The 16,692-nt window shown below is 40.3% G+C and overlaps 1 long non-coding RNA gene across 2 annotated transcripts; it reads right to left on the minus strand.

Annotated features, from left to right (window-relative positions):
• Positions 1-1,544: 1,544 nt before the first annotated feature.
• On the minus strand, positions 1,545-16,603 carry LOC134296006 (uncharacterized). 2 transcript variants are annotated; one of them, XR_010002556.1, is made up of 3 exons: positions 16,142-16,603; positions 5,103-5,210; positions 1,545-2,088 (listed from the first exon to the last, which is right to left on the minus strand). It is a non-coding gene; the product is annotated as an uncharacterized LOC134296006 (long non-coding RNA). The 2 variants fall into 2 exon arrangements; XR_010002557.1 differs by having other exon boundaries at positions 1,545-5,210.
• Positions 16,604-16,692: the final 89 nt, after the last annotated feature.

A 16,692-nucleotide genomic window follows, 5' to 3' on the forward strand; every position in this document is an offset into this window, starting at 1 on the left:
ACCATGACAATGGAAGAATATTTTGCTCTTCCACTCTGACTATCCTACCGTCCACAATAAAAACAAGGTCCAACGTGTGACCCGCCTGATGTGTGGGCCCAGATATCACTTGAGACAGCCCCATGGTCGTCATGGCAACCATGAAATCCTGAGCTGCAACTGTCAATGTGGTCTCGGCATGAATGTTAAAGTCCCCCAAAACTATAAGTTGTTGGGAGACAAGGGCCACATTAGAGACCACTTCTGCTAGCTCGGACAGAGAGACTGCTGGGTCGCAGGGTGGACAGTACACCAGCAGAATCCCCAGACTGTCTCGGGCTCCCACCTTCAGGAAGACACACTCGAACCTCGATGATTGCGGAACGGCACATCTGATCAGGGCGATGGACTGCCGAAAGATCACCGCAACTCCTCCTCCCCGCCCCCCAGCCCTGGCCTGCTGATGCACCCCGAAACCCGGTGGACACAGCTGGGTGAGATTCACCCCACCCGGTTCGTCCAACCACGTCTCGGTGATGCATGCCAGATCCGCCCCCTCATCCAGGATCAAGTCCTGGATAACCGCTGTCTTTCTATTGACGGATCTGGCGTTCAGAAGCAGAACCTTCAGGCCGGGGGGTCTGTTCTGAAGACTACCACACCTATTCCTCTCCAGGGTCGCAAAAACTCTGTTGCGCTTCTCCCTGGGTCGCAAGTGACCGCTCTTCCTCCTCCCCCAGACCACCTCAATGGTACCCCACCCGTGAGAACCCTCTTCCCCTTGATGGAGTGGCTGATTAAGATTTCCTTCTAAAGGAGTTAGTCAACTGCCCTGAGATGGAAAGCCTCCAAACATATTAGTTTGTTTAAGGAAGGAGCCCATCTCCATTGGTGGGAGAGAGAAGGAATCATCTGACATGGTGTCAGTTGACATTGAAAGGGGGCTAAATAAAGGTAATGTCTGAGGGCGGGATTGGGAGGTGGAACAGGCATGACTTAGAATTGGGGAGGGAGTCTCAAAGTGGAACTCTGACATATCTTACTATGTGTTATGTAAGACATTTAATAAAAGGAAATACTTGCCCCTTGGCTGGAATGTTTTTGCATTCATGAATCATAGAGTTTGGATTCAAAGAAATTCAGAAGTTATCCATTGGGGTTTGATTCCAGAACCAAACCCCAATTGAAAATTGAATGAATGCTCAAGTTCCATTCTATACAATGGCATAGTAAAATGATATCTCTTATAAAATGGCAAAATCAAGGATTTGGATTTCTTTTTGAATATTTTCAGTCTGTGGATGGTTGAATCCATGGATACAGAATTCATGGATAGGGAAGGCTGGCTGTATCTCCATTACTTTAACTTTTAGGGCATTCAGTTTAGTATCACAGTAACAAGATAGTACTGTTAATATTGTGGAGGAATCAGAGATCTTTGGTCATGGTGTGGCGGGCATTTGCATCATATGTAGTGTTTGGATAGTTGCCAAATCTGTGCCATTACTTAGCTAGAAGCATGATCTAGATATTTTTAATAATTAAACAAAGGTACAGACAGCAAATCAAAGCTAAACAGATTTACTTTGAGCAAAGGCATATTGCATATTTGAAGCAGCCCTTCTAGCAGCTTTCAATTTTGATTCACCAAAGCTGTAACATAATATTCAAAGCTGGAGACATGAAACCATTCACACTGAATTGGAAGCAAGAGCTCAGAAATGGATTCACATTTTGTAGGTGAGTATACTCACAAAGCATTCTGTTTTATTTTTAATTCACCTTTAACTAGCAGTGATAGAAAAGCAATATTTGAATATTTAGACATGTTCAGGTGTTCCATTATTATACAAATTATTTTTAAATGATTATTTGTGTAAAATGGTTATGGTAGTCATTTATTGGAATCACTCTGAGACTCTTTGTCCTGGAGTTTAGTGGAGGCAGGTGGAGTCACCACTCCCTGTGCCTTGCTCATCTCTCAGAGATGAAGCTGTTGCATGAACATTCCCATGGCAGGCCCCATTCTTCGAAAGTGAGCAGGAGGGTGTTTGGGAGCTGAATGTACTATATATGTCTGTTTCAACTGGTGTCTCCCTTGCTGTTCCTCTGTGAAAGAAGCACATATAGCACAGAGGATGAGAGATCCACGGGAAAGGTGAATTGGCATATGGAACCTCCTCTTTCTCCTCCTCCATGAAGCATGCATCTGTTTTCCCTGATACTTCCCTTCCTTTCCTCAGGCAAAGCAGACACATGTAGTGTAACGGAATAGGCCTACCTTGCCAGACCAGTGTGTAGGAAAAGTTCTAGGCCCTGGGAGAAAAGGCCCGATCCAAGCTAAAGGAGGAGGGAACACCCCACTCCTTATATGGCAGTGGTGCCTGATTGGTGGGGGAGTGAAAGAGTGTTGCCTAGCTACAGAAGGTAAAGGGCACCAGAGAGAGAAAGATAATCGGGGAGACCGAGAGGAGTCTGAGGAGGAGTAAGGAAGTGTTTGGAAATCAGAAGAAAAAACCTGTGTGTGTGTGTGTGTATGTGGGGGTGGGGGGATAAAAATAGCCTTTGGGGAGAAGTGCAGCATTTTAGAGAGCCCCTAAAGGACAGAGTGTTTTTATTAAGAGCCTCTGGAAGGGAGGACTGAGGGGTTTTGTAAAGCCCGATTAGTTCTCCTGTGGGTGAACATAGTTCTGTGGAAGACAAATTGGGGAACCAATTTCTTTTAAGGAAACAGCTGGATAATCTTCTGAAACCATTACATGTCCAAACCTCTCCTAATATCCGAGCAACCTTCTTGTTCTAGTTCAAATAAACTTCACAAAACTGTTGATACTTCACCACAGGTATTCAGTGTGTCTTTCTGTGCATCAATATAAGAAGGGAGCCTGTCTGCATAACAGCCATAACCATTTAAGTCGGAGTTTCCCTTCATTTTTGGATTGGCTCTGTAAACTGACTCTGGTGGTCAGTGGGCCAGTGGGATAGGGAAGAGTGAATGGTGAGGCCATAGACCAATACATTTAGATTGGTAGCAACAAAGATATATCATGATGTAACCGGTAGTCGGCATTTGGGATCAACCATTGTGCATGCAGAAAGGGGAGGATGAGCAGGCCTCACACCTGGCTGCAATAGCATTTATTGTGTGGATTCCAGCACTTTTTCCTCTTTCTGCATGATGCATATATGTCTGTTTTGTCTGAGCAAAGGAAAAGACGTACCAAGGAAAACAAAAAATACATTACACAAAGGAAGAGGACCAGGATCTGGAACCCACAGGTTAAATGATGTGGCAGTTGTGCACATGGCTAGCTCCTTCCCTTCTTTTCCCTGGAAACACGTTAGTGGTGCCCCATTTCTCACTAAAGTTTTTCCACCTTTGCAAAGAAGGCTGCACCCCTAACTCTCACAAAAGTGGAGGGCCAACTATGCACATATTTACCTGGGAGTAAATCCTACTGGAATAAATGGGGCTTAATTTGAAGTAGCTGCATAGGATTGAACTGGCATTCTAGTATGGAACACTGCTAGATTCCTGGACCTTTGGACATCTGAGCTAGTCTTGTCTGTTATTTTTCAGGGTTAACCCTCCAGTCACATTTTCAGCATAGCTAACAATAGCATAGTGTAAACTTACACACACAGACAAATGAGGAATATGAAAATTATTAGCAACTTTGCCCCTCTGTAACTTAGAAGGGACATTGCAGAAAGGAGCACTTTATATTCTGATACATAAATAAAATCCTGTCTTCCCAGAAGTCTAAACCTTGATGGGAAGCTGTATAGCCAGACACATAGCAAACATGTATTGATTTTAGCAAGTCTTATTGTCAGTTTTTAAGAGCAGACTTATTGTTGGATTCTAGTATGGGACTAATAGTGACTAAATTTACTAAAGAATTTCACTAGAAAAGTTGCTGATTTAATATGCTCTTTGAGGAGCTACTTTTTTTAGAGGGCTAACTGGAAAAAGTCAACTTAAGCTTCTTAAGCTTCCTTAGAAGAGGAATTCTTCACATTGAGTATGAAATCACTGTTAGGCTTTCGGTTCTTTCTATTTCTTTAAGCTCTCATGACAAATGGGGCATATCTTGAACTGCAAAACTTATTACTTTAGGGTGAACCAAAGCAGCATATACAAGCAGTTAAAATGGTGTACGTTGTAGTCCAGCAACATTCAGGTGTATGCTGAATTAAAAAAAAATAGAGGGGCAAATAAAAGAAAACAAAGTGAGATAGTATCTAGCTGGTAAGGTACAGAGCTTGGAAAATAAACAGGAATAGATATTGACGTTGCTGTGACTTGCGGAGGGGGAATGGTGAATTGAAAAGGATCAAGTATTTTTAATAGAGGGACGGCATTAGGGGTTGTTGCTGGTGAAGGGTGATGATTGCCTAGGAACATCTCTTCTGTGATTTGCATGGCGTCACTCAATCATGGAAACCCATTGAGTGGCCTTGGGAAAGTCATACTCTCACAGGGCAGTTCAAAGCCAGACCACCAACAGTGTGTCCACAAAATGTACACCCCCAAGGTGGACTGCAGTGCACATCAAAAATGATACAGCATTAAAAAGGAAGAGATTAAGAGTATACATTAAAATTGTATTAAACAAGGGCCTCTGAAATCATTTGTAATAGCTGATTTGTTTTTTTAAAATTACATTTTCCTCTCTGCCATCTCATTCCATCCTTCTATCTCACACTTTCAAATTAATCATTGATTTCACTTTCCTTTCTAGTTTGCTCTGTGAGGAAAAATAATCACCCTTCCTTTTCCAGCTTCTTGGAATTTCTTGTTTTTTCCATGATAGCTTGTTTTGTGGCATTCCATTCCACAGTCATTAATTTTGGGAACATATCCTGCTGTAAAGACATGAACGTGCCTAATCTCATAAGAAGCTATGTAGGACCAGCCAAATTCATATCTGGAGAAAGCCCACCAGAAATGCTAGGATCCTTTAAGTAGCATAAATAAATTTTGTCTGTGGCTGGCTAACATTTAATGATAGTGGACTGCGGGTGGAGCAATGGTCTGTTTCAGTATAAAACAGTTTCTTATATTCTTCCATGAGGGTAGAGCGTGAATCTCTGGTGACACCCCATTCCTCTTCTAATACCTCAGGGTCAGCACAGCTACTTGCTATTTCAGTTAAGCTGGTCTCCGCTTGTTTAGTGTCCAGAAGGGGAGATTGTCAGAGAATCCCACATAGGTTGATTTGTGCTTCCTAAAGGAAATGGAGAATTACAGAAAAGTTTTATAAAGCAAACAGCGTGGGAAGAAATATTTTGTCAGATCAAAGGACAAGGAAGGCAAGAGGGCCAGAAAGGCTTAACATGTCTTTTAAAGTTCATATGAGAAACATCCAGATGATGGATGGTAGAAAATTAGACTGGAAATAGGTTGCAGCTACACTGAATCCTAATAGGGGTGTACATATTTCTTTGTTTTACTGATGGGCGGCAGACAGAGAATAACTTTCAAGATGTCCACTTCTTTTAAAAACATATATTAATGATAAGATGTAATTTTGGTGGCAGCAATGACAGAAAAAACTGAAAACATAATAAAAAAGTTCACACAAATATAACAACTAAGGATCAAAGAAATGAAAAGAGTCTCATGAGCCATGAAGTCCAACACCTCTGTTCTGTGCTGGATTTCCAGATAAGTATCCCCAGCAGATAGCTGTCCCTCATACATCAAACGTTCAAGCAACCTGCAATGGAAACAATGCCCTTTAATGAATGGCAACATTGACCAACAATGAATTATGTGTGGCTGGAGACTGAGCAGCTGTCAAGCTGTTATATTAAAGTAATACCAAGAGGTACTGAATGCCCCTAATGTCAGAATAGCCTATTGCAGTTCTGGTCTGGAAGATAGTTTTGCAGCTAGAGCAGGGTCCCAAACTCTTTTGATCTAGGCCTCTACTGATATAATTCCTTGGCCATTCCTTCTTTTGACCATTTAATACATACACAAAGCAGATTAAGAAGGTCAGAAGCTATCTCAAGAAAGATGAAAACAAGTGCATCTACATTGATAAATTAATTTGGTTTGACACCATTAACTCTCATGACTTAGTACTATAGAATCATAGGAGTTACTGTTTGGTGAGGAACCAGTACTATTTGGCAGAGAAGACTAAGGGCCTTTCCATACAGGCCCTATATCTCAGTATCTGATCCCAGGTTCCCTGCTTTAAACTGGATTATATGAGTCCACACTGCCAGATAATCTGGGATAAACAGAAAACCTGGGATCAGATCCTGGGATATAGGGCCTGTTTGGAAGGACACTTGGTCTTCTCTGCCAAAGGCCCCTTCCACACAGATGTATAAAATCTACATTGAACTGGATTATATGGCAATGTGGACTCAGATAACCCAGTTCAAAGCAGATATTATGGATTATCTGCCTTGATATTCTGGGATATTTGACTGTGTGGAAGGGCCCTAAAATCATGTAAAACTACAGTTCTCATGATTCCATAGCATTAAGACAGGGCAGTTTTCACCTCTTCACACAGGGCATTTTGCCCTGTTTTGCCATTTTTAGTCATGGCAAGTTTGAGCCCTGCCATGCACCATCACACGATGTATGACAGGTCCCACCCACATTCCTTCCAAAGTGGAGGAAAGTGTAGTTTGGGTAGCTCCAATGGCGGGTCAATGCGTGTTGCCAAAGCATCCTCTCCCCTCCCCTGCATGTGATGAGGAGAGGAGGGAAGGCACACGAGTCTCCCCAAGTGCCTTCCCTTTTGCCGGCGATTGCTGGTGCAATGGCTGTGTGAAGAGTGGTGTCAAACTACATTAATTCTACAGATACAGATGCACTTGTTCTCACCTTTCTTAGGATCTGTTTATTAGGAGACCCACTTTCTGTACAGAATGTCAACTTAGCCACAATGTGCTTAAAACTAAAAGACTTTCTGAATGGCTTCATATTTCCTTGAGCTGCAGCAGAAAACATTTTGAAAGAAATTCAGCTTGCGATTTAAGACCATTCTACAAGTCTTCTACAAGACTCCCAAAATACCACCGATTTGTAGTCAGTACACTAAAACCAAAACCAGCCTTTGAGCTTGACTGGAGATGGGTTTTAATTCAGATCACACATCATGAAAGAGAGAATGTGGAATCTGATGTTGACTAAGGTAGAATAATGGAAAACACCATCCCATCCATTTGGTCCAAAAATACTGTATAAAATCTGAGCATGTGAGTAGTAAACACACATCAGGTTAGTTGCTGTCATTCTGACAAACATGAGCAGCTGGTGTTGTTATCACTTTCACTGGGGCACCAGGCTACATATCACAGCCTGCTTGACACCTTGCAATGCTTTGGATGTCAGAACATATTTTTTTGAGAAGCCTGACATATTTGTTGAATATTTTTTCCCCATACCCGAGCCCACTTTTTTATCAGCTATATTTGACAATATCTCTTTCAATCTGCTTTTCTTTGGGATGAGGTAGATGGAATAGAAGAACACTTTAGAAGAACGAACGGACAATGCTAATTATTTTGATTAGATGAAATTAAGCACCACACAAATGCTTCAATAAACTGGAATACCTAGAAGTCCTTTAATATTAACATGTGAGATCACCAACTGCCTCTTCAGCCATCTCAGCATAAAAAACTGGCCATCGTGTTGATTGTATTCCTTGCTTGCTTTTTTGTCCTATTCAAAATGGTCAGTGTTTTTCCTTTCTTGATGGCATATTTTCTGTGACCCTTTCATTTGTCAGGTTACTAATAGGATTCAAGGTCACTCAGAGCATTCACTACTTCACTCTTCCCTTTTCTGGATATACGTGTTTCTAATTTTCTTATCAGGCCTCAGCTACACTGCCATATAATGCAGTTAAATCAGTAAACCTTAATTATATGGTAGTGTAGATGGGGTCTCAGTGGCTCAGGTTTTTTTAGAATGCATTTAACAGGTAAATAAAATGAGGAGGGCTTAATTACTCTGTTGAACTAGTCTCCTTTGATATTCACCACAACTTTGAGTGTTTATGTGCAAAGGACATCTCTTTTGTCTGATCACCAGAAGAAGAAATTTCCTCCAGGTCTGACCAAAGTTTGGGAATCACTGGACTAGATTAGTTTGTAGTTTCTGCCCCTACCAATGATGGACCTTCACATTAGTCCAATGGCATGTAATAATTATGGTTTTAAAGGAAGATGTCTGCTGTTAATTTAATATGCTGGGTTTATTTATTTTTTTCACTTCTATGGATTATTTAATTACTTGTATTGATTCTATTTAAATTGATTATTGGTTTATTGTTTTATCATCATCATTTTATTTTGATTATTGTTGTGTTATTTACACTGTAGTAAGCCATCCTGAGTCCCTTCGGGGAGATGGGGCGGGGTATAAAGTTTATTATTATTATTATTATTATTATTATCATCATCATCATCATCATCATCATCATCATCTATACTGCCATATAATGCAGTTTTACTGCATTATATGAGTCTATACTGACATATAAATCAGTTCAATGCAGTTAAACTGCATTATATAGCAGTGTGGGTGGGATCCAAAAAATCTCAACTGGATTAAGAAATGGATCAGCTGAAAACATTATAGTAACCCAATAATGGCTAATAATATCTGTCAGTGGGGTGGTGAATTCACTGAGAGGTTTAGGCTGAATTTATCCCCCAAAAAGTTAAAACTCAAACTAAAATTGGATTTTAGCTAGTGGATTTGGTGCACAAGATTCACTATTTGCTATTTGTGACTACTATTTTTGAGGTTTTTAAAGACTGTATGGCCATCTGTTGGGAATTCTTTAATTGTTTCTTACTACATGGACAGGTTCATAAGGGAGAATATGATCCCCTCTTCCAACTCTCTGATATTATGATAAGCCTCTTCTGCTGGTGGAAATGTTCTCCATTGAGTAGAATCTACTTTTGCCAGCAGATTGTAGAGCTTTGTCAACAGAGCAATCTGCCTGGAAACCCTCCTGACAGAAGAACCGAAAGGGAGCAGAGAAGGGCCAGGGCAAGGAAAACTGTGCCAGATCCAAACCTCTTCCAGCCCAGCAACACAGCCACAACTCTGGTGCAAATTAAGCAGGGGAGAGTTGCCCTACATAATTTCCAATATCACTAGATACATGTGTGTATGTGTTTACATTCAGCTGGCCTGATTTCCGCTCATCTGGCCATGGACTATCTTCACCTAAGGAATATGCTGTTCATCTGCAAAGTGATTAAACAAAAAGAATGTGAAATCAGCTGATCCTCTGGTGCTCACCAGCTAGTATAACCATAAACAGAACAGTTAAAATCAGTCTCAACTCCTAGGCTTTTTCTTCCTTTTTGGTAAACATTGATGTCATTCTGGAGCCCTTGTGTGAATGAAATAATGATTCAGGCACCTTGAGTGCAAACCCCTAGGCACTGAGCTGGTTGGCATTTATTTTTCTTGAGTGGTTTGTTGGAACTGGGAGATTAGGTCCATGGAGATTGTTATTACAAACTAGTGTTCTATTTTGAAAGATGTATGTTTATATACTACAATGCAATAGTGATGAAACACACAACACATCATGAATGTATGGAAGGAAGCAGAATCCGACTGTGAATGAATCAGAAGTATTTTTCTTTGTATACATATTCAACAAAAAGGAAATGTGCTTTGGGTTTTCTGATGATTCCTTTGATTTAGATTGTTTTCTGTTGGAGCCCCCAGTGGCATCGTGTGAGCTGCTGAACTTGCTGACTGAAAGGCTGGCGGTTCACATCTGGGGAACAGGGTGAGCTTCCGCTGTTAGCACCAGCTTCTGCCAACATAGCAGTTCGAAAACATGCAAATGTCAGTAGATCAATAAGTACCACTCCTGCGGGATGGTAATTGTGCTCCATGTAGTCATGCCGGCCACATGACCTTGGAGGTGTCTACAGACAATGCCAGTTCTTCAGCTTAGAAATGGAGATGAGCACCAACCCCTCGAGTGGGACATGACTAGACTTAATGTCAGGGGAAAACCTTTACCTTTACTGTCGGCATGTTCAACAAATTATAAAGCAATAATGAAAGGGCAGTAATATTCATCATCTTGTTATTTGTCCCTGTGGCTGCTTGTTGCTTCCTCTGAGTGAATGACATGTCAGGTCAAGCTTTTATTTCAACAAAATACTGCTTTTCTTTAAAATAAACACTCATCACTTTTGTCTTGGTAAGGAAGAAAAACATCCCAAAGATTGAAAAATTATTTCTGCATTCCCTTATGAACAACAACAACAAATTGTTAAGCTGTACCTGGAGTGGTCTTATATTATTTGTTTTGCAAGTTTGAGATGTGTTTTGGATTGCTCAAATGGCCCTTGAGAAGTTTGTTTCGCTGAAGTCATTTAACTGGGAATTGGCAAGAGATGGTTGACCTAGAGGCATTTGAGAAGCAGCAAGATGTCAACAGAATTTTGTCAATTTTTATGGTCAGGGATAACTAACAGATACATGCCCAGAATAGGAGTGTTATGGTAATGCAAAACAAGGAATCATGAAAACAATAAGGAACACTCAATAATGGGGGCCTTGTTCCTTATGGGAGAAGAAACCCTTTGCTCTGATAGTGTGTATGTTAGAGGAATATTTTAATATATATATTAATATTTATGGATTTGATTTTTTTTACAGTTTTTATGTTGCCTCTTCTCAGTGCCAGTTAGTTTTTGTGGAAAGGTCAGAAGGAGACCATACAGTCTAAGTAAAACAGAGCCATGATAAAGGCAAATGTATCTCCAACCAGCATTTTTAAGAGAAACTGCATAGCCATTAAGCTTTTAGGAATCTGAAGGAAAATCAGGTTGAACAATTCCATCTCTTTTTATCCCTACTGCTGACTAAAGGGTGCTTTTTCCTAGTAGCACTAACAATGTAAAATGTAAGGAAAAGATTGAACACAAATAGTTTTATTGGAGCTTGCTGGACAATTTTGCATTATTATTTAATGACTGCTGCTTAGCAATCGGCTAAAATACAGGGGACTCCTGTGATTTGTGTGCTATTGTCGGGTAGATTTTCCAAAATGCTAGAAATAGTAAGATATTTAATGGACCCTTGGGATTCTCTGGGATTTAGTTCCGGGATCCGATATGGATACCGAAATCTGTGGATGCTCAAGTTCTATTTATTAAAATGGCACAGTAAAATGGTGTACCTCAGATTAAAAAAAAAATCAAGGTTTATATTTTGGATTTTTTAATTTGAGCTGTGGATGGTTGAACCCGTGGATGCAGAATCCATTGATACAGAGCTGTATGTTTTGTTCACTAATGTTTTCTTTTTCTTGAACCTAAATAGGAAAACAAGAAAAGAGATTCCTCTCTATATAGTTTGAATCTTCTTGGTCAGAAGCAAGAATTATGTAGACCTTCAGATGACAGAGTGCAAGTCTGGAGGCCTAATCCGCAAAACCAATGATAAAGAATACAGGAAGATTAACAGTATTTGGAGGCCACATGACTCACACCATTGTTGTGGCCTCCAAAGTCTTGGAGCACACAACTGGAAGAAAAAAGTCTGAGCATAAATCCTGTGGTTAGTACCAACCAAACAGATGTACTGAATTCTTTATTAAATCGTTTGCATTCATATAACTTTCATTGAGTCAATGGGCATACATGTGATTACCAATAGGATTCATGCCCAGATGACAGTCTTGTATTTGAAAGGCTATCCACTCCAATTTAAAAATAAGTTAAAGAACAAGTACAAAGGAGAATAGAGGCTATGAATTAACCCATCAGTAGTGAGTATCTGATGGCTTAAATAGCCTAAAGTCATGAGATCCCATCTGATTTTGGAAGCTAAGTAGGGTCAGCCAAATTGCATTAATTCTACAGTATAGATGCACACACTGTTGCAATGTATTTAGAGAGTAAACACGGTGGTGCATAACCTTACTAGTCTTAATATTAAATTATCGAAGGTATGATCTGAAAGTTCTTCACCACATTAAAAGGAAGCAAAGAAGTTCAGACTGAAACATGTACGGCAAAAACAAGGTACCAGCTATTAAGAATACACCCTAGGGACCAGTTCCACTCTGACTGCAAGAGAAAAAGTTTGGTGACAAAATAGTTTCCATTTCTAACTTCTATAATTTTGCAATATTACTTCCTCAATGCTGTTTGCTTTAACAAGCCCTTTATTCCAGGATCACCTCCTGCCTCCCAATGCAGCTGGTGATCATTGAAATGGTCAATGTGATGTCTTGGCATAGCTTTTTCCTCCTCTGCTTCATTTCCTTGTTTAGCTCTCCCTTTGGTGTGGACTTGATGGAAATAAATAAAATTTTCCATGTGCATTTAGTTTTAGGGGTGGAGCTTAAAACCTCCCTAGAGGCCTGGCTCAGTTGGTTTAGCCTTTTTGCCTCAGAGTTTGCCTGAAAGGCGTTTCCCTTCTTTTTATTCTGTGTCAGAGTTACAGAGAAGGTCAGAAATTGTCTGAGTTCCTTAGCCTTGGCAATCCAGGCAGGCATCCTTAGCACGTATTTTACCAACATAGCTTAGAGTTATCATAGTCCAGAATTTACCATATCAAAGTCCAGTATTTTACCACCAAAACAGTATTTTACCAATATAGCTTAGTGTACTTCACCATAGTTCTGTACTTTACCATCTTAGTTCTGTACCTATAGCCAAGGATTTACCAACAATATAATCCAGTATTCTACCTTCAATAGCGGAGTATTTTCCAAGTGACTTACCACCATTATAGTCAAGTATTTTACCTCATATTATACGAATATAGTCAAGCATTTATTACCAGTGTAACTAAGCTCAACCAACAAACTTCGTCTTTGTAATATATTATTTTGATTCGCCTTTCAAGAATCCTGACTGAAGTTAACTTTGCCTTTTATTTCCAGTAAACTTATTTGGTTAACTTTATCCTACCTACAGGAGGAAGGGGGCCGGGCAGCCGGGTCCATCCGAGGCAAAGAACAGGCGGCGTGGAGGAGGTGCGTGGTTGGGGTGATCCCTCTCTCCCCTCTGTCTTGCGCACCTCCTCCAAGCAATCTGTTCTTTGCCTCGGATGGACCCGGCCCCCAGGCCCCCTTCCTCCCACCACCACGCGTGGCTCTGTGACAAAGAACAGGCAGCGTGGAGGAGGCACGCAGGATGGAGGGGCTGGAGGGATCGCCCCAACCAAATGGACCTTCTTCTCCCTTGGACCACGCCAGGACTGGAAAGGTGAGTGGCAGGCCCTGGAGGGAGGGGCCCCACGTGGGGATCGGCCTCTGAGGGTGCAGGGCCTCAGCCTCTTCTGGGCTTCACTCCTCTTCTCATCTCATCTCAGCCCTGCCCCCCCCCCCAATAATCAAGCTCATTTTGCGAAGTGGCATGGCTTTTCAGGGCTAATGGTAGCGTCCTCAACCAAGCGGCAATGCAGTGTTTTGGCGATGCTGTGCAGCTGCGGGAAGGGGTTGAGGACAAAGCGGGAAAGTTTTGTGGGAGAGAAGTTTCCAAGCTCATTAATCGCTATAATAAGTAGGTACTTATTATTTTTGAATGGCAACTATGATGAGAAGTGGTATTTGGGTGTGGCTTTCAACTGCATATGGTAAATGTTTTCTCCTATACTTTGTTCATTTTTAATTCCAAAACGTAATCTACTTTCTGGATAGCCCTCATATTTGGTCATTAGGTTGCACTACCAGTAATTTCAGTTTATTATTTATTTATTTATTTGCGACATTTATATACCGCCCTTCTCACCCTGAAGGGGACTCAGGGCGGTTTACAAGTATATATACATACAATATATTATATTATACAACTATATCGCAATATTATTAGTAATATTGCATGTAATATAAATATACAATTATAATAGTTTACACTATTCTGGCAATTTAATTTTGCTCTATTAATCTTTGGTGATGGGACTGTCCCATTTAATCCCTCCAAAGGAAATCTGCCAAAGCGAGGACATATATTTATTTATATCCTTCTTCTCCCCTCCCAAATCTTGGGAATCAAAGCAACTCATAACAGATTCACTAAACACAAGAGTCAAAAATAATTAAACTATCAAAATAAATGAGAAAATCTTACAAACTTTAGGCAGAGTGGCTTTGTATGATGAGTCCTCAAAAGTCTATCGAAACAATAAGAACTCCCTTCATCTGTCTATGCAAAGGGTGTAAGGAAGGTATGAGGCTAACCCAGGCATGGGCAAACCTTGCCCCTCCAGGTGTTTTGGACTTCAACTTCCACAATTTCTAATGGCTGGTAAGCTGGCTGGGATTTCTGGGAGTCGAAGTCCAAAACACCTGGTGGGCCAAAGTTTGCCTATGCATGGGCTAACTTCCCTGGGAAGGGAGTTTCAGAGCTCAGGTGACCACTGAAAAGGCCTTCTACCTTGTTTCCACTAGATGGGATGGAGGAGAGAGAAAAGCCTCCACAGCAGATCTCAGAACATGGACAGGTTCATAAGGGACATCAACAGAGTAATTTTTTGTTCAATCTTCCATAGTATGACATCAGAGGACAAGATGCAAGCTACAAAGATCTAATATAATGTTTGTTTTAATTTTTTTACACCAGAAAGTCTTAGAAAGGTAATTTTCTTTTCAGTTATTTCCAAAGATGCAAATGAAGGAAGGAATTTTGTTTCCTGTTATTTCTACCCCAGTTATGGACCTTCCTTCCATCAGAGATTCAATTTTTTAGTATCAGTTAAATAAACATACCTATTTATACAGACTTTAAGATCTTGAACACTTAAAGTGTCAAACAGTGATATTTGTACTTAAAATATAAACACACACCATAGTTAAGTCTTGTGATTCTAGTCAAAAGCCATCATTGAGTCTCCATGTGGAGAGAAAAAGCAGGGTATAAATAAACATTATAACGATTATATCTGACATCATTAGGCGAATGTGGGATTTGATCCTGTACATTCCTATAGCACCAGGGAAAATAAACAGAGTGAAATCCCTGCACAACAGAATACTGAAATGTCAACGTGTATCTTTCAGGCCAAAGTAGAATGGTCCTAACAGAGTGGAGTTTGAGCTAGCCATATCTATAGAATGAGCAGGGGTTTTTTTTTTTTTTTTTTTTGGACAAGGACAGTTCTAAAAACAAGGTCAAAAGGCAGCAAACAGATTAGTTTAGCAGTCCTACCAGAGAACAAATCAATCAAGACATGGTGATTCAGAGTGAGCAAACAGTGCAAGGCTCAAACTATTTAAATCTAGTCAATGCTCAAACAAGTCAGGAAAGGATACTCAAAGCATGGGGCCAAACACTGTCCAAGCTCTCACCAAGGGTCCAATGAAAGTAAAAGTCTAGAAATGATGCCATCTGGAACTAGATATAGATATTGTTTGGAACTGTTTCTTTAGGCTCAAATGGAGGCTGCTGTGGGTTAAACCTCAGTTACTGTTAACAAGAATAAGAATAATTTGCTACCTGCCTCTCCTCAAGGTGGAGTACAACATAATCAAGGTAAAGGTAAAGGTTTTCCCCTAACATGAAGTCTAGTTGTGTCCGACTCTGGGGGTTGGTGCTCATCTCCATTTCTAAGCCGAAGAGCTGACCACAGACACCTCCAAGTTCATTTGGCCAGCATGCTGCATGGAGCGCTGTTACATCCCCAACAGAGCAGTACCTATTGATCTACTCACATTTGCATGTTTTTGAACTGTTAAGTTGGCAGAACCTGGGGCTAACAGCAGGAGCTCAAACCACTCCCCGGATTCGAACCACCAACCTTTCGGTCAGCAAGTTCAGCAGCTCAGTGGTTTAATCTGCTGTGCCACCAGGGGCTCACAACATAATGAAATGCAATAAATAAAAACATGAGAATTTTTAAAAAAAAAACATTTTAAAAGACATTGACCTAAGATAAAAACACATTAAAATTATTCATGTTCATCAAATGTCTCTGCTGGAGAGTTTCTCCTCAAAGTTGGTATAATATAGAAGAAATTATAATAGCCATTTTGAAAACTTCAAATATAGTTATTACTGATGATTATTTCATGGACAGTTCCCAGACTCAGCCCTTAGTGCTGACTGGTGTACTGGAGGAAACCTATTCAAAAATGTAAGCATTAACTATGAGCCATATCACTGCCCAAATATATGTTAGTTAATCCCTTACCTGCATGGTAAATCTCTTCAACAGGATAAAGAAATAAAATCAATACATTTGTTATATGCTTGCTGTTTAGTATCAGTATTTCTAGCATCTGTGAGAGGGAAAAAAATGAGAGTTCCTCAGAAATGTAAAAGGGGTTATGATGTCCATGGACAATATCTTATTTTATGGTACATCAGTGGAGCAACATGACAGAATGCTTACTACATCTCAGAACGTTAGCACATTCTGATCCCATGAATCAGAACTTAAAGGAAACAATGAGACAGTTGGTTTACTGGGGAGAAAATGAGCTATGATATAACCCAACTCAGTTCTTAATGGAAAAATGATTGAGCACATCTATTTCAAAGGAACCTACATAGGGGCAAAGACCTCTTTAAATTACAAAGAAAAAAAGAGAAAAAAAGAAAAGGCTATGAGCTACTCAGAGAATTACTACTGATCCAGCAAAGTTAGCCAACTTCCTGTATGTCTGTTTTTGTAACTGCACCCTTTCAAATTGGATTCCACCATCACTCTGCTGCTTCTATCACACCAGGGATGATGATGTT

The sequence above is a fragment of the Anolis carolinensis genome, chromosome 2 (assembly GCF_035594765.1).
Source record: "Anolis carolinensis isolate JA03-04 chromosome 2, rAnoCar3.1.pri, whole genome shotgun sequence".
NCBI classification, from domain to species: domain Eukaryota; kingdom Metazoa; phylum Chordata; class Lepidosauria; order Squamata; family Dactyloidae; genus Anolis; species Anolis carolinensis.